This window comes from Balaenoptera ricei, chromosome 3, assembly GCF_028023285.1.
Source record: "Balaenoptera ricei isolate mBalRic1 chromosome 3, mBalRic1.hap2, whole genome shotgun sequence".
NCBI lineage: Eukaryota > Metazoa > Chordata > Mammalia > Artiodactyla > Balaenopteridae > Balaenoptera > Balaenoptera ricei.
The window spans coordinates 142722689-142738570 of NC_082641.1; the positions used below are offsets into that span (position 1 = coordinate 142722689).

Consider the following 15882-nt stretch of genomic DNA (forward strand, 5'->3'; position numbering starts at 1 on the left):
GGTCTTGACTAGCCCCTTTATGCTAGATTCTTTGGTAACATTTTTATGTACATGAGAAACCATAATTATCCCCATTTCATAGATGAAGGAAGTGTGACGCAGAGAAGTTAAGTGAATTTTTCAAGGTCACACACCAGGTAACAGAGTTCCTGAAGTCAAAACTTTGTTGTTAATAATTGTGTTAAATGGTTTCCAGATGCTTTCATGAGGTTTTTCACAATTCTTGGATTCTGATTTAGCAGCTAAGCTCTATGTAACAAAATGGAATGGGGCAGTCTTGATGGATGACCTCACTGGCATGTCCTCAGAAAAGATTTCATCAAAGGTTTACTCTGCTAACTTCTCAACAGAACTCCTAGTACCTGTGGATTCTGCTTGTCACAGGCAAATTCAAGGAGTTCAGTATGACTCATTTCCCTACAAAACCAAGGGTGCCTCCCAGGTGGATGTTTATCACCTGGTTTAAAGGAATGCATGATATTGGTACCTAAAAGTCGAGTCAGCAACATTTACATTCCATTGCTTATAGACAAAATAAAAAGCAGGCAGTTTAAGGTTGTCAAACGGCAGCATCTTCTAGTGTTTAATTGTTGTTGGTAGTGGTTCTATTGGTGCAGTAGTGCTAGTATCTTGAAAACAGACATTTAAATCCAAGCAGGAAGAATTCTATTAAGAAAACAATAAACAAACAAAAGCCAACCTCAATAAAACCACCTAAACATTAAGTCCCCACCCCATCCCATTCCATGGTACCTTATGAAATCATGCTCCATCAGTCTTTCCCTCCTTTTCAGATTAAAGAAAAACCCTAGTGGAGTGTGAGTTTGGTTGCACATTTTTCTTGTACTCTCCAGTTACTACTGCTCAGACACTAGACAGCATTTAGGGCTGGCCCTTACTAATTCAAAACTTTCGGATGGATTCATCTCTTCTGGCTCAAAGGAGAGAGTAAGGGTTTAGTATGAGCAATTGGACTTGGTCTTGACTCTCAGCCTCTGTAAATGGGTATATCTATAGAACTCTGTATTAGTGTATTCGTCCCCTATGGCTGTCAGAACAAATTACCACACACTTAAAACAACAAAAATGTATTCTCTTACAGTTTGGAGGTCAGAAGTCAAAATGAGTTTTAAGAGACAAACATCAAGGTGTTGGGAAACTTGTTTCTTCTAGAGGCTCCAGGGGAGAATCTGCTCCTTGTCTCTTCCAGATTCTAAAGGCTGCAACATTCCTTGGCTCCTGGTGGCATCGCTCCAATATCTGCTCCATCGTCACATAGCCTTCTTCCACCTCTGATCTTCTTGCCTCCCTCTTATAAAGACCATGGTGATTACCTTTAGGATCCACAGGATAATCCAAGATAATCTTCCCATCTCAAGACCCTTAAATGAATCACATGTCCAAAATTTCTTTGCAACGTTGATGACATTCATGGGTTCTGGGGGCTAGGAGGTAAACATCTTTGGGGGACCATAATTCAGCCCACCATAATTTGGAAATGTGAATTACCACTGGACTGGGATAGAGAGGCAAAATCTAATATAGGAATTTTTAAATAATCAGATGAACGAACTCCTAGGCAGCTTTCTAGACAGAGTGGAACAGGTGGATTAAAAACAGCCAGGCACCAGCCTTTGTAGAAATAGTCTAATTTACAACACGGTACAAGTCGCCTAGATCTAGGAAAGCCACACCCAAAATTTTTTTTAAAAAAGGTTGTAGCCAATCTACCACTTACCAGCTCTGTGAGACCTTATATGAATTACTCAATCTCTCTAAACCTGTTGTACTCTCTGTGAAGTGGGGAATACTTACCCACCTCATAGTGCTGTTGTAAGTATAAAATTTTCATGTAAAACATCAGGTCAATGCAAGGAATGTAGCAAGTAACCTATAAATGTTAACTATTTGTATAATGTTAATGATAATGATAACAATAATCATTTCTGATTTTTAAACTTGTGAAATACTTGACTATATTGGCCAGGAAGGTTTGCAATTTCATAGGGTTTTTTTAAAGCAAGAGTAGAAAACAATTTTTCTCAGAGAACGTCGTAATTTTTAGAAGCAAAGGGGATCATTTTTGCCTAAGGTCTGTCTCTAGCAAACAAGAAGAAGGTATTGATCCCCAACTTGTTATGCAACCCTGCCCACGCGCTTTATAGCAGAAGATTAAAAAGACTAAGATGTGTTCTTCATCCTCAGGAGACTTGCACTGTAGTTAATGTTGACAAGACTAACGTATCTAAAACACAGAGCAAAATAAGAGACAATATCGAGTTGAGTCTGAATTACACGGAATGGATTATAAATGCAATAAAATCCCAGAAGAAAATCAGATTAGTATGGGTGAGAGTGGTCAGGCAAGAGAGCAGGCGTAAACTAGAACTTGAAGGGTGAGTAATATTTGGATAGCCAGGAAGAGGGCATTGTGAGACATGGAAAATGGAAAGAACAGAGAAGCAAAGGCTAGGGGCCAAAGAGAGGTCAATCATTGTAGCCTGGCACCACGCCTATGAATGTTAAAGACTAATAATGTAAGGACGCAAGTGCTGGAAGTTAAAAAAGAAAGAAAGAAAGAAAGAAATACGTGGCAGTGGTTAAGAGTAGGGACTTGGGAGTCAAAATATTTGGATTTTGGTTCACGTCTTCACCACTTGCTAGCTTTGGGACCTTCGACAATTCCTGTAACTTCTCTGGTCCTCAACTTTCTCACCTATTTAACAAACTTGATAATATCTACCTCATAGTATTGCTTCAAAATTAAAGATAATGAATGTGAAATGTCAACACAATGGCCGGTATATATTAATCATTCAATCAGTGACATCTATAATAGCTGTAATAGTGACAGTAGTAGTAGAATAATCCTGCTTGACTGTAGAATCATAGATGTTCAAACATAGAACAAACTCCAGAGATTATTTTATCCGGGCCCCTCATTTAAGAGGGAAGATAACTGAACTGTAGAGACATGAGATGACACTCAGCCTCTCATTGGCAAACTCAGAATCCACTGTTCTTCCTTCCACACCTGTCAGATTCAGCATCCCTGTTCCGAAATAACTAGTGGTTGGTGCTCTTGAATATGCAAAATTAGTGCTGATTTAGGAACGTTTTTTAAAGGACTGCTGGGTGTTAGCTGCCTGCAGTCAGAGGGAGAATATGAGAAAGCCAAATTCTTCAAAGAGAAGTTTTCAACACTCCAATAACCACCCCGCCAAGAGTAGAAGCTGCACAAGGACACTTTGGGCTTAAATTCATTTGCCTGGTCTTCCTCCAGTCAACCTTTTAACCGATCTTTGCTAGAAAAATTCCACTTCGGTCTCCTGGAGTTTAAACCAAGGCCATTAAACATCTCTCGTATATGTTGGAGGGTTTTTTTTTTTAATGCTCTGGAATTTCTCAGCCCTGGAAATATATGTAAAAATAATTTCACAAAGCACTTGGTGTGATTTCTAACAAAAAACATTCTCAAATGCAGGTTCTTCAAAGAGTTGGTGCAGTTAGCCTTGAGCAAACCATGTTCTTATACTGTCCCCTTCTGGTGGATGGCCAAAAGGGACAGACTGTATGGTTTAAGAAACTAGCTCAATTTCATTTTAAATAAAATCCCTCTCTTTTGTAATCACCTTGCCCTAGCCTTGTTGATAGGCAGCTGTAGGTGATTTACTTGCTAGACATAGTTATATCAGCTGAATAACTCATTAATGTTACAGTGAAGACAGCTTTTGTGCTTTGGAAGAGCAGTAAGTAGGGAAAAAATTACTTAGCTGTCTTAGCATCAGGCAGGAGCACTGAAGCAGAGAAGAAACAGAACTTGCTTCTTGGTTGCTGAGAACGGATGATATGAAATTTCTTCAGATGCCAAGTTTAGCCAAATCGCAGGAGGATTCCATTAAACATAAGGTAAGCAGCAGGAATATCCACCTGAGCTTTCTTTTTTGATGAGACAGAGGCAAGGAAAGGCCAATTTCTACAATAATGTGGCGAAATAGAGATTAATTTGAGGAATGAATCCTGGCCTCTGAATATCTTTCTGAAACATGAAAAAAAAAGGCTTGAGAGAGGATTTAGGCAGGTATAATTCCTCTTATGCAGATACAGTCTGTTAGTTATGATAAGATAAGCTATGCCATAGTGACAAACAACCATAAAATCTCAGTGGCTTAATCCAAAAGAAAGTTTATTTCTCACTCACATAAAATCCACATGGCCAAGGCTCATTCTTATCACACTGTATAGTAATTGACCATTTATTTACTTACCATAGCAGACTGCATGGACAGGCCACTCAAGATAGCTATTCCTCTTGCTCTCTGTACATTCCCTGCTCGACCTACACCTACTCACATGACTATCCAATCCTCTTTATTATAGGGCTTAATCAGTAACTCCCTACATGCTTGCCCCTTGCCCCAGCTTCTGGTTTCCCTGGTAACTGATAAGCCAGACTGACGTCAATTCCCCCTATAACTGGTAGCCTCCTTCTCACCCCCCTTCCCCCGTCCCCAGTAGCGAAGACTGTTGCCATGTCCTGTCGACCAGCTGCTGTATACAGTGGGTTGTCACTCCAGGACTTTGCTTCAGACTTGTAAGATTCCCTATACAATAAACCACTGATGTCTCTGTCACTGTCTCTGGGCTCTTTCTTTAGTCTCTCGGCTGAGCAATTACAAGGCTTGCAGGCCTGCGGGATGCAGCCCAACAAGACCATGAACTATCTTCAGGGAGGAACTATGTCTATTCAGGTCTATGCTCTATCCCCAATACTTAGCACAATACCTGACACGTAGGTACTCAAGGAATATTTGTTGAATAATGAAAGAATGAAGGAAGAGATGAATGAATGAATCAAACTAAATACCTCTGGGCATCATTTCCAGGAGCTCTGACTTCTCTTTTCTCCCTCTCCATACTTTAGGTACAGACCTAAAGCAAATGCCCATTTTACATTGGGGTAGCATTACTGTGTTCCCCTAGGCCTCTGTCATGGTATCATGCCCATGTAATTGTGCGATCTCTTTTAAAGGTCTTCTTGGTGGGCCCTTGACACGCTGGGGATGTGAGTCAACAAGGGTGGGAAGTAAATATTCTTAGCAACCAAGCTTTGTAATGCTTGCATTAAGGAGAGGGTGATGGATAGAGCACACAGCCCACTGGAGCCCTAACAGATGGGCTGCTTGGGGAGCCATTTCACAAAATGGTGCCAGCACAAAGCACTAAAAATTAAAAAGGCAATGCAAGACCCAATGAGATCACAGGGAGAAAGAAAAGGGGGGAAATATCCTAGATAGGAGGAAGATAGGAGAAGAAAATGGCACCTTAAGACGTGATTCTCATCAAAACAAAACATATCCATACGTCTTACCAGCAGTGTAGAAGACCCCAGGAGATTCTTTTCCTTTTGCTTTTCTCTTTTCTTTCTATAGAGTTTCACCATTTTTCACTGACCAAATACTAACTGAAGTAATACTGTGACCAACTATCTTGAATCCCCGTCCCTAAAGATCTTACCATTTCTACCTGTTTTTTAGCAAAGATCCTTTTAACCATTACACATTGATGGATACCAAGCTGGCAGCTTTGGCTCTCTAAGTTCCTCAATTGTTTATGTATTTATTGGAGAATTTATAGATTATTGTTTTGTACCTAAGGCAAGATAGGGAGTGTGTTTGAAATCACAAAAGGTGTTGGGACATAAAATCTCTGAACCATAAATCTTGCAGTTTAACAAGAATTGCACCCAGGGGTACTGGGTCTGTCTGTATATGAGGTTTTGGAAAAAAGATCCAGATCTATCGATCATAGCCCCATTCTTTGTACTTAGAGATTGAGGATCAACTTACAATTTGTGCTGAAACACAGAGCTATTAGTCCAAATTCCTTCCTCCTTCATGGCCCCCCGTGCGCCTGATAGTGTGTCTCCCAGAGAAGGTGCAGTTCCCCACCACCACCCTGTGGTTAGAGGGAGAACTGCACTGTCACTGGGGCTTATATTTGCCTGACCTTTTGCATACTCACATTAGGCAATGATGACTATTTCTGGACTGCAAAATACTAACTGAAGAACAGATAGATTATATAGCGTGCCTTCTAAGTGGCATGTTGCTATGGTTTCCCACTGAAAGAACAGAATTCTCACCATTAGGTTATCTGAAATCTGCAGGATTGCTCCAAAATGTTTCCGCAGAGCATGGAATGTCCTTTGAACACAACTCCATCTGTATGATCAAATGCAGTCTCAGACTAGCAGGGAACACGATGTGTTTTTTGAAGAATGTCTTCATTGAATGCAGTAGGATTTGCAGGACACTTATAAGGCTAAAACAGGCACTGACCTCTGTTGATAAGGCACCTTTCCTGTATTTATTAACTATATCCCTTATGCCAAAAAGTTATTGAATATGAACCACCTAGGCATGCAAATGGGATGCTTTAAGCTCTCCAAAAGCTTCCCACTGCTCTTAAGATAAAATCCAAATCCTTTCTCATGGCCTGTGTTCCTCATATGGTCAAACTCCGGACTACTTCTCTATCCTCACCTTACCCCACTCTTTCCCCCCAATTCACAATCTGCTACACTCACCTTTTTTTACATCCTTCAAAGCATCCTCTAAAACGCCAAGCTTTTCCCTGCAGTAGAGTCTATACACACGCAATTTCTCTTGCTTGGAATGCTTTTCCCCCACTCCTGGCCTGCCTTAATTCTTACAAATCCTCCAGTTCTCAAATTTATACCACATCCTGAGATACCCATCACCCCAATTTAAATTAAGTTCCCATTTATACTCTCTGACAGGACTCCGCACTATTTCACAGCACACATCAAAATTTGAAATTAATTGTATATTCCTGTGATTGTTTAATATATAGCCTCTCCACTAAAATAAAGCCTTGAAGTCATGGATTATGTCTTTTTGGTCTGCTATATCCCCAGCACTTATTACAGAACTTGGCATATGGTAGGCATTCAATACTGAATGAATGAATCAGCCCACTGACTTCAATCCCCCTTTACTTAGTAATTAGGAGCGAATTCAATGATCCATTGAATGAGTATTAAAACTGAGGAAAATGCAAAGAAGTCTTGCCCTCAAGTAGCTTATGAATACAGTAAGGAGAAAGACAACAGGGGAGACAAATAGGCATATATAAATGAAACAGCAATTTATGTGGGACATTTCTTGTCTCCTGGAACCCTAATGACAATCATGGGCAATTAATGCCCATACATTGCACACCTCTGAAGGAATTGCTATCCAGTCCAGTAGGAGTCCTTAGGTCATCACATACCCCCACCCAGGATAAAAGAAGCCCAGAGATTCAATAAGGAAGAGAGAGCATACTTTGAAGGGTATTTGTGGAAACACAGCGCTCTGACACACACCCCCTCTCTCTCCCCAAGCTCCGTGAAGGGTCAGCAGGAGAATCCTTCAGGGAGATTGGGGGGAAATAAATCCAGAGTGTTGGGGTTGGAAGGGCAGGTGGGCACACAGAATGGTAGGTGAGCCAGAGCCATCTTGAGAGAACTCCTGCTTCATGACAAAGGGAACACCAGGAGCGCACTGCCAGTGGGCAGAAGTTAAGGGGATGTCAGTATCCTAAGAGGGTGGCGCTTGTCCCTCATGGGGTATCCAAAGAGTCCTTACAAGCACCCCATGGTAGGAAGAGCCAGCAGGTTACCCTTGTCATGAAAGAAAGCACCAGCAATCAAATTGACCAGCATCAGAGAAGTAACACTTCGCCCTTTCTCTGTAAGTTCAGCGCGTGCTTGCACGTGTGCACACACACACACACATCCACATACACTCGTGCACGCTCTGTGCTCAACTCTAGAAGAGCCATAAGCAGCAGAGTGGATGGAAGGACCAGGTGGAGCAAGCAGAACCAAAGAATGAACCACGTTGCCCTTTCCCAGTGGTAGGCTAGGGATTCAGCGGTCAGGCCTGCAGGGAAGAGGTTGGTTAGACAGAAACCCTGACTTAGATGAGTGATTAACGTTTTGATTTGGGTTGCACACAAATTCATAATATCTGATAATGACACTGTTCAAATACCTGAAAGTGTCTGAGATTTGGCGTACAAATCCTCTGAATTGGGGAAGGTGATCCAAAGAGTCTAGTTGAAGGCAGTGCTTGGAAAATAATGAAGCTGGTTCCTGATTGTACCTTCTCAAGTCCAGTCTGTCCAACAAACCATCTACATAAAACAAAAAACGTTAAGTTCAATGAGAAGAGTAAAAATAAAGTACAATAAGATATCTGAGTTGCTGTAATTAGCTCAAACCCTTCTCTGCTTAGAAAATAACTTACAACCAGTGTTCTAGGAATATTAGGAATAAAAGAATCATACTTGTACTATTACATATGCAAAATATATTCAAATTTTCCCTTCAGCAAAAATTATTCATGAAAAAGATAAATTTCTCATCAACTCCCAGGAAAATTGTGCATCCTGCAACTGTGGATAATTCAATAATTTTTGTGAATATAAAATGATAATATATCACATCTGAACATGTTGCCCTATGCAAAGAACTTCAATGACAAATGCCTCTCACTCATCACCACCCTAGGTGGTTGGTAGAGAAAATATCTTCCCATTTTACCAGCAAAGAATGTCATACCAAAACAGGGGTCTGCAAATTATGACCTGCCAGGTAAATTCATCCCACCACCTGTTTTGGTATGGCCCACGAGCTAAGAATGGTTTTTACATTTGTAATTCACTGAAAAAAATCAAAGAAGAATAATATGTATTTCATAACACATGAAAATAACATGAAATTCAAATTTCACTATTCATAAAGTTTTATCGAAACATAGCCAATGTTCATTCATTTACATATTGCTTATAACTGCTTCCATGCTACAGTAACAGAAATGAATAGTTGTGGCAGAGATTGTATGGCTGGCAAATCTTAAAATATTTACTATTTTCCCATTAAGATAAAAGTTTGCTGATCCCTGCTCTAAAAGGTTAAATGGCATCTAATTCCACATGCTTAGTTAGCTGCAAAAAAGTCATAAGACCACTGATTCAGAACATAAATCATTTCATCATATTTCCTATATAATAACAATAAATATTGGTAGTCTCTGTATGTTTTTCTTTTCCCCTTCTATTGGGCCGCAACATTTTTTGGGGAAATAAAATCTCATAAAACTCATAAAACTTGGAATGCCCTTCCCCCATTCTTGGCCTGCCTTACTTAACTCTTACAAATCCTCCAGGTCTCAGATTAAATATTGCCTCCTGAGATACCCATCAGCCCCTGACAGGACCCTGCACTTCCAGCTCATAGCATTCATCAGTGGAGTGCTGTGAACTGGGCAGGACCTTAGCAATCATATAATCCAGGAGTCAGCAAACTTTCTGTAAAGGGACAAATACAGTTGTCCCTTGGTATCCATGGGGGATTGATTCCAGGAACCCCTGCAATACCAAAATCTGCTTATGCTCAAGTCCCTTATATAAAATGGTGTAGTATTTGTATATAACCTACACACATCCTCCCAAATACTTTAAATCATCTCTAGATTACTTATAATACCTAATACAATGCAAATGCTATGTAAATAGTTGCCAGTGTGCAGCAAATTCAAGTTTTGCTTTTTGGAACTTTCTGGAATTTTTTTAAAAGATATTTTCAATCTGTGGTTGGTTGAATTCATGAATGCAGAACCCATGCATATGAAGGGCTGACTACAGTAAACATTTTAGGCTTTTCAGGCCATACAGTCTCTATAGCAACGACTCAGTTCTGCCACTGAAGCAAAAAAGCAGCTATTACAGACAATACCTAAATGAATGGGTATGGCTGTATTCCAATAAAACTTTACTTACAAAAAAAAGGAGCTGGCTGGATTTTGGCCAGTGAACTGTAGTTTGCCAACACCTGATATAGTCCATACCCTCATCTTAGTGTCATTGGATTTCCCTCCACCCTGGAACTTATTACAGAACCTGACTTACAGCAGACATGTGATAAATTTTGATGAATAAATGAATAACGGCAAGCAAGAAGGAAAGAAGGGAACAATGCAAGGAACACAAGCAAAGGTACTCACAGTCCTTGTCTTGAAAGTATTCAAAATATAATTAAGGAGACAAGCTATATACAGGTGAAAATGCCTTGTATTACAAAGCAGGATGGTGAGTGACTTAGATACCAAGGACCATCTAAACTCAGAAGAAGATTTCATAGGTAAGGTCAGATTTGAGCTGACTATTGACATTTGTTGCTTGTTTGGATTTTTATTGTTGTTTTGGGGAGGGGAGGTTGGCATTAATCAAATTTGTACAAAGAAAATCATCACATGTGCAAAAACTCACTATTATAAAAACAAAACATAAATCTTTTTATAGAGCAAGAAATCCTTGAGAGATGCATATAATCATGACCTAATCATTTTTATTTTATTTTATTTATTTATTTATTTTTGACTGCACCGCACCACTTGTGGGATCTTAGTTCCCCAACCAGGGAGTGAACCTGGACCCTCGGCAGTGAAAGTGAGGAGTCCTAACCACTGTACCGCCAGGTCCTACCTAGTCATTTTAATTCTAAGATTTGAGTATGTTAGGTTTTCTTAAGACATGGAATATTTTTGTTTGAAGCAACAGAATCCCAAAGCAGTACTTCCCTTGGGCCAGTGGTTTTCAAATTTTAGGTGCCCAAGAATCATCTAGAGAGATTTTAGGTATGCAGATTCCTGAGCCCTACCTTAGACCTTCTGAACCAAAACCTCTAGGGTAAAACCAAAGGAATTTGAATCTTAAAACTTTCGCCCTCATGTAATTCCTCTGTAATTAGTCTGTGGAGGCTTTCGATGTCATGGAAATTGAACTTCTATAACTAATGGTAAAGATGTTATGACCTCATGGGAAAGACTGTTCAGTAGAGAGTAAATAAATGTCAGTACGTCAAACACTATTGTTTTCTTGCTAATTTTTTCCAAGTGCATATTTTTTCCAGTATCTTCCAGATGCTCATCACCTTACAAAATTTCAAGTTTTTAACTCAGAGAAAGATTGTGTTGTTTTATTTTGAAGCCATTTTTATAATCTTGAAAAATCAAACAGTTCCTTAAATATGCAGAATACCATGAATTCAGAGAGTCTCTTTATATTTGGTTCCCCAAGTTGCTGACAAGGTCCACTAATGATCATTACCAATGAATTACCAATGAATGCCAGATACCAACAGGGGGCACAGTATTTAAGAACTTAAAATTTTCGTTCTCCGTACTGTCTAGCAAAATGTTCCCTATCGAAAGACATCTTCAACCATCATGTTGGCAAGCATTGATCACTGAACTGAACTATACTATTAATACGTATGCCTGGCCAGAAGCTCATGAACAAAAAACTCTTCCGTCTTCCTTCCTAAAAAGAACCAATTCTTCATGCTTTAATGTGAAAAGACTTGGAGCCATAATGATAAAAGCTCACTAACTGAGCATTTACTATGGACCCAGACACCATAATAAGCACTTTAAATATCAGTATCCATTTGTTGTCATGACAGCCTGTGATGGAGGTTCCATTATCATCCTCATTTTACAGACGAGAAAACAGGGTTAACATTCCCAGGTCACATTAAATAACAGAGATGAGATCTGGACTTGAGATCATCTGACTCCAAATCCTGTGCTACATGTTTTCACCAAAGTTATGAGATCCTGGTGAACTGGAATGAGCACCGGGCTGAGATCCAAGAGATAAATGTTCTTGCCTCAGCTGTGACATGAAGTAACTGGGTAGTTCTAACCGTGATATTTCCCCTCTTTGGGTTTCCAATTCCTCTTCTACAAAGAGTTGTAATTGGACTACTAGATGAATAATAAAATTGCTTCCAAGACTAATATACCATGATTTAAGAGCAGCCACTTTGCACAAAAAGAGGACTAGAGAGACAATGGGAGCCATCTGGATGTGAAAATGATAAATGGCAAAAGCTGTTGGAGGGGATAGTCTCAGATTAGCATTCGCTGCCACTGGGTCCACACACCACATTGCCAGTCTCCTGCAAATTGCCCGCAGCTGTGCTGATCTAGAGGCCATTTAGAGTGCAGAACCCTTAACAAATTGTTCAAGGTATTTAGCCTTGGGTTTCCCAGGAGCCCATCCAGCCCCATATAATTAAATGTCTTGTGATTTGCCAACTTTGCTGTTAGAAGTGCAACAAAGTTTTCTACTGTTGTTGTTTGAACTCAATTATCACTTCGTTCTGGGTAGAAAGGAGGCCTTTGCAAATTCTTTCTTGAGTAGCTGACTGTGGAGGATTTTCACATCAGTCAAAAAAAAATGAAAACCATCTAAAGAAACAACCTTTGTCGATGATGGGAGAAAAGCTACGGTATTCTCGTAATCCACGTGTCTGCTTCCAATTTATAGGGTCATGCTTCCATTACTCCTGCCCCCCAATCCATAATGCTCTTCCCAATGCTTCTACAGATTTTAGGAAATTATATTCTCATTATTACTACTTATTCTTATTTCGAGATCCTACAGAAGCCTTATTCTTACTCATTCTAGCCTCCTATAGTTATCTTTTTCCCTGCCCAATGTTAACTGAATATCTCCCTAAGTATGTCTCCCACAGGGTGGTGTTGGACATAACAATGGAGGGTTCCGTCATGGCGGAGCAAACAGTTATAAATCAAACATTACACATTACTGTTCTTAAATTTCTCCAAGCCATCTTCACCACTGGAAATTTTGCAATGGCCATATTTTACCTTGCAGTCCTGGCCCTTTCATCATGTTGCTTGACCCTCTCCCCATCTCCCTGGTTCCTTAATCCCTTAAGATACCCTCTCAAAAATCACATTCCTATGATGTTTTTATGCAGAAAAAGTAGTTTTTGATACTGCCCTCTCCTTCCAGACGATGCCCAGAGCCTATTTCTTCATACTAGCAAAGAACTCTGCCACTAGCATGATTTATCAAAAAAATAACTTGGAGCTCCATCTGCTGTTTCCCAATCTTAGTACAAATCTACTACTACTCGAATATAAGTGAGGGTCTATATGACCCAGTCTCACAACATTCAAAGAAAAAAAAAAAGTAATTCTGATTCTGATTCTTCAAGTTATTTTTTAAAATAAACCTACTGCACTACATCTTAAAATTCTTCTCACATTTCTTTCCACCCCCATCTTTCATGGTAACTGCCCAAAATTGTTCTCCCCATTCTTCATTCTTCATTTTCTAGAAAAAAAAATGTTTTAATTACCCAACATCCCTATCATCACAGATACTTCTGTTTTCTTGTTCCTCTCCTGAACTCTCTTCTGTACTAGCATTTTGGGCGGGCATTTTTGCACTTCGCAATACCTCTTAGCTCTTTTTGAAACAACTCCCTCCCCATCCCTGGTTCACTGACTGGCCTGATGAGCACAGTAGGTAAAAGGAGAGGAGGTAGCATGGGCAGGCACAAAACCTTCAGGTTCAGGTAAGGGGAAAGGGAAAAATGTGATACTCACACATCATGAATTTTTGCCCCTTTTACAAATAAATTAAAATTTTTGAACAAGACAACAAATGAATTGCAGCTGAATCGTGCAGTGACAATGGTCATGCCTGGAGTTCTTAGGACTTAAAAGAGATAACATGCCAGAAACAAATTAAAGTTCTTTTTGACACACTAAAAGACTTGACTGAAAAGAGGTTTAACCTGAGAACTGTACCTGAAAAATGACAGCTGTGAATGGATTTGAATTCAACAACAGCTATTAAAGGGAACCAAAAACAACTATATGCTACAAATACAAAAGAATCTTTTGGACAGTGTATTTGTAGCTTTAGGCAATATTCAGGCAACAGAATAAAACAGGACCCAGTGTAATGAAATCCAGTCCAACTGAGTGTTGACAGCAGAATGCAAATCGAGAGAGCTGCAGAATCAGTTAAGCTTCATTGATTTCAAACAACAGAAAAGATCCTAACTTAATCAAAATAGAATGTCATTATAAAAAAGTGAAGGAATGCACAGAATGGAGTAAAAGGTGTAATTCTGGTCATCTCACTCCCCTGCCGGAAATGCTTAAGTGGATTTCTTTTAACTGTAATTAAGATCAAGACCAAACCATTAATAGTGCCTATACACCGTGCATGGCCCAGCCCTTCCTGCCTCTCCAGCAGTTTATTTCATCTCTCTCTCCCTTAATCTCTAAATTCTACTCACCCTGACCACCTCATGGTTTCTCTTTTACCATTGTCCTATAGCCAGAGGGCCTCTGCACATATTCTTCCCTCTTAATAGATGCTTTTCCTCTTTCCACCCCTCCATCAACTAATTTTCATGTATTCATCTTGCAGGCAAAAGCTCAAACTGCACTTCTCAGGTAAGAGAGTTTGGGGTTGGATACGTATATGAAAATCCAAATAAAACAACAAAACAAGATTGTTAACTCCAGCAGAAAAGCCTTTGTAAAAAAAGAAGAACAATTACTGTATACTTCATGACTAAGGCATGAATAATATTTACAGACAACAGTCATATTGCCGAACACTGAACTCTCTAACCAAAATTATGATATAACTGTTTTAGGTGGGAGAGGGGTCAGGAGAGTGATTACATTTGTAAGGGAGGAGAACGATGGGGGGAGGGGGGAGAGGGAGCTAAATCTTTATCTTCCATAGCACAAAAGTTGCCATAAAAGTGCCTAAAACTGGAAAGTCAAGATATAAAACAAAAGTCTATTATTTAGAATTGTGAAGAAGTAACTGGAAGAGTTCGAAGTATTTGTCTCTGGAGGATTGGGGCGAGGGCGAATCAGGAAATAGGGTTAAAAGATATAACTGCTGTCTTTAAAATAATTCTAGAGTAATTTTTTATTCTTAAAACCAGGTATATGTATAACTTTAATTTTTAAATGACAGTATTTTTAAAAAGTAGTAAATGTGCTAATGGGAAACTAAAATATGCAAGATACAATGAAGACTGGAGTGAAGCTAATGCATGCTGTAAAAACTTGTGCATCTCCTAGAAATGGGCCAACAATTTGATTTTCTCTAATAATGTATTTTTTGAAAGAACTTTTAGCCAAAAATCTTGTTCTCAGAAAAATATGTCTCTATGATTGCAGTTAGCACCTTGTGTCTAAAAAAAAAGTCCTCCTTTAAAATTACTCATTGGTAAGCTACTGGTAGAGATTCTAGAAGTGGTAGGTCTCTGGGAAAGGTTTATCTAGAATTCTCTAAAATGCATCATGACCACAAGTGACATTTTCTTCAAGATAAAAAATGTTTGAGGGCCCATGTATGTTGTAAGGCAATTATTTCTGATATGAATAATAATAAGGTCATGGTTTGTACCAGAGAATGCATAAGCTTGAGAATTAAGAGAACTAGCTTTGGATGTCCTGTCCAATATAGTGGTCATCAGCCACATGGGGTACTGAATGTCTGCAACGTTGCTAGTCTGAATTGAGACGTTCTGTATATGTGTATATATACGAGTGGCTACTAGGAAACTTAACATCATGTCTGTGGTTTGCACTGTATTTCTGTTGGACAATGCTGCTCTAGGCTTAGTGCTTTCATTTCACAGTGCTAGGGATGTTACTGCAAGTCACTTAAATTCATTGGGCTTCAGTTTTCTTACGTATAACATGGGGGGTTAGACAGAAGTCCTGTAAAGTCCCTTCTCAGAAATTTTATAAAGCTAGCATCCTAAAATATGATGGAGACTAATGGATTCTGGACTTGAAAAGTCAGCAGGTGGTTCCTTCCGATGGTCCACCCCCACCATGCTGTACTGTCCTCCCTGCCACCATCAACCTCATCCAGACATCTTTACCAAATGCTGCTTTCACCAGTCACCAATGCATGTCCTAAGTGGAATGCTTTACAATTACGTCATCACATCTT

The 15882-nt window shown here is 39.5% G+C and overlaps 1 long non-coding RNA gene across 1 annotated transcript in view; it reads right to left on the reverse strand.

Moving 5' to 3' along the window:
• Positions 1-15882, reverse strand: part of LOC132363905 (uncharacterized) — a 188728-nt gene that overhangs the window by 125659 nt on the left and 47187 nt on the right. The window contains exon 2 of the long non-coding RNA XR_009502673.1: positions 8061-8202. This is a non-coding gene — a long non-coding RNA (uncharacterized LOC132363905). The remainder of the gene's footprint in view (positions 1-8060; positions 8203-15882) is intronic.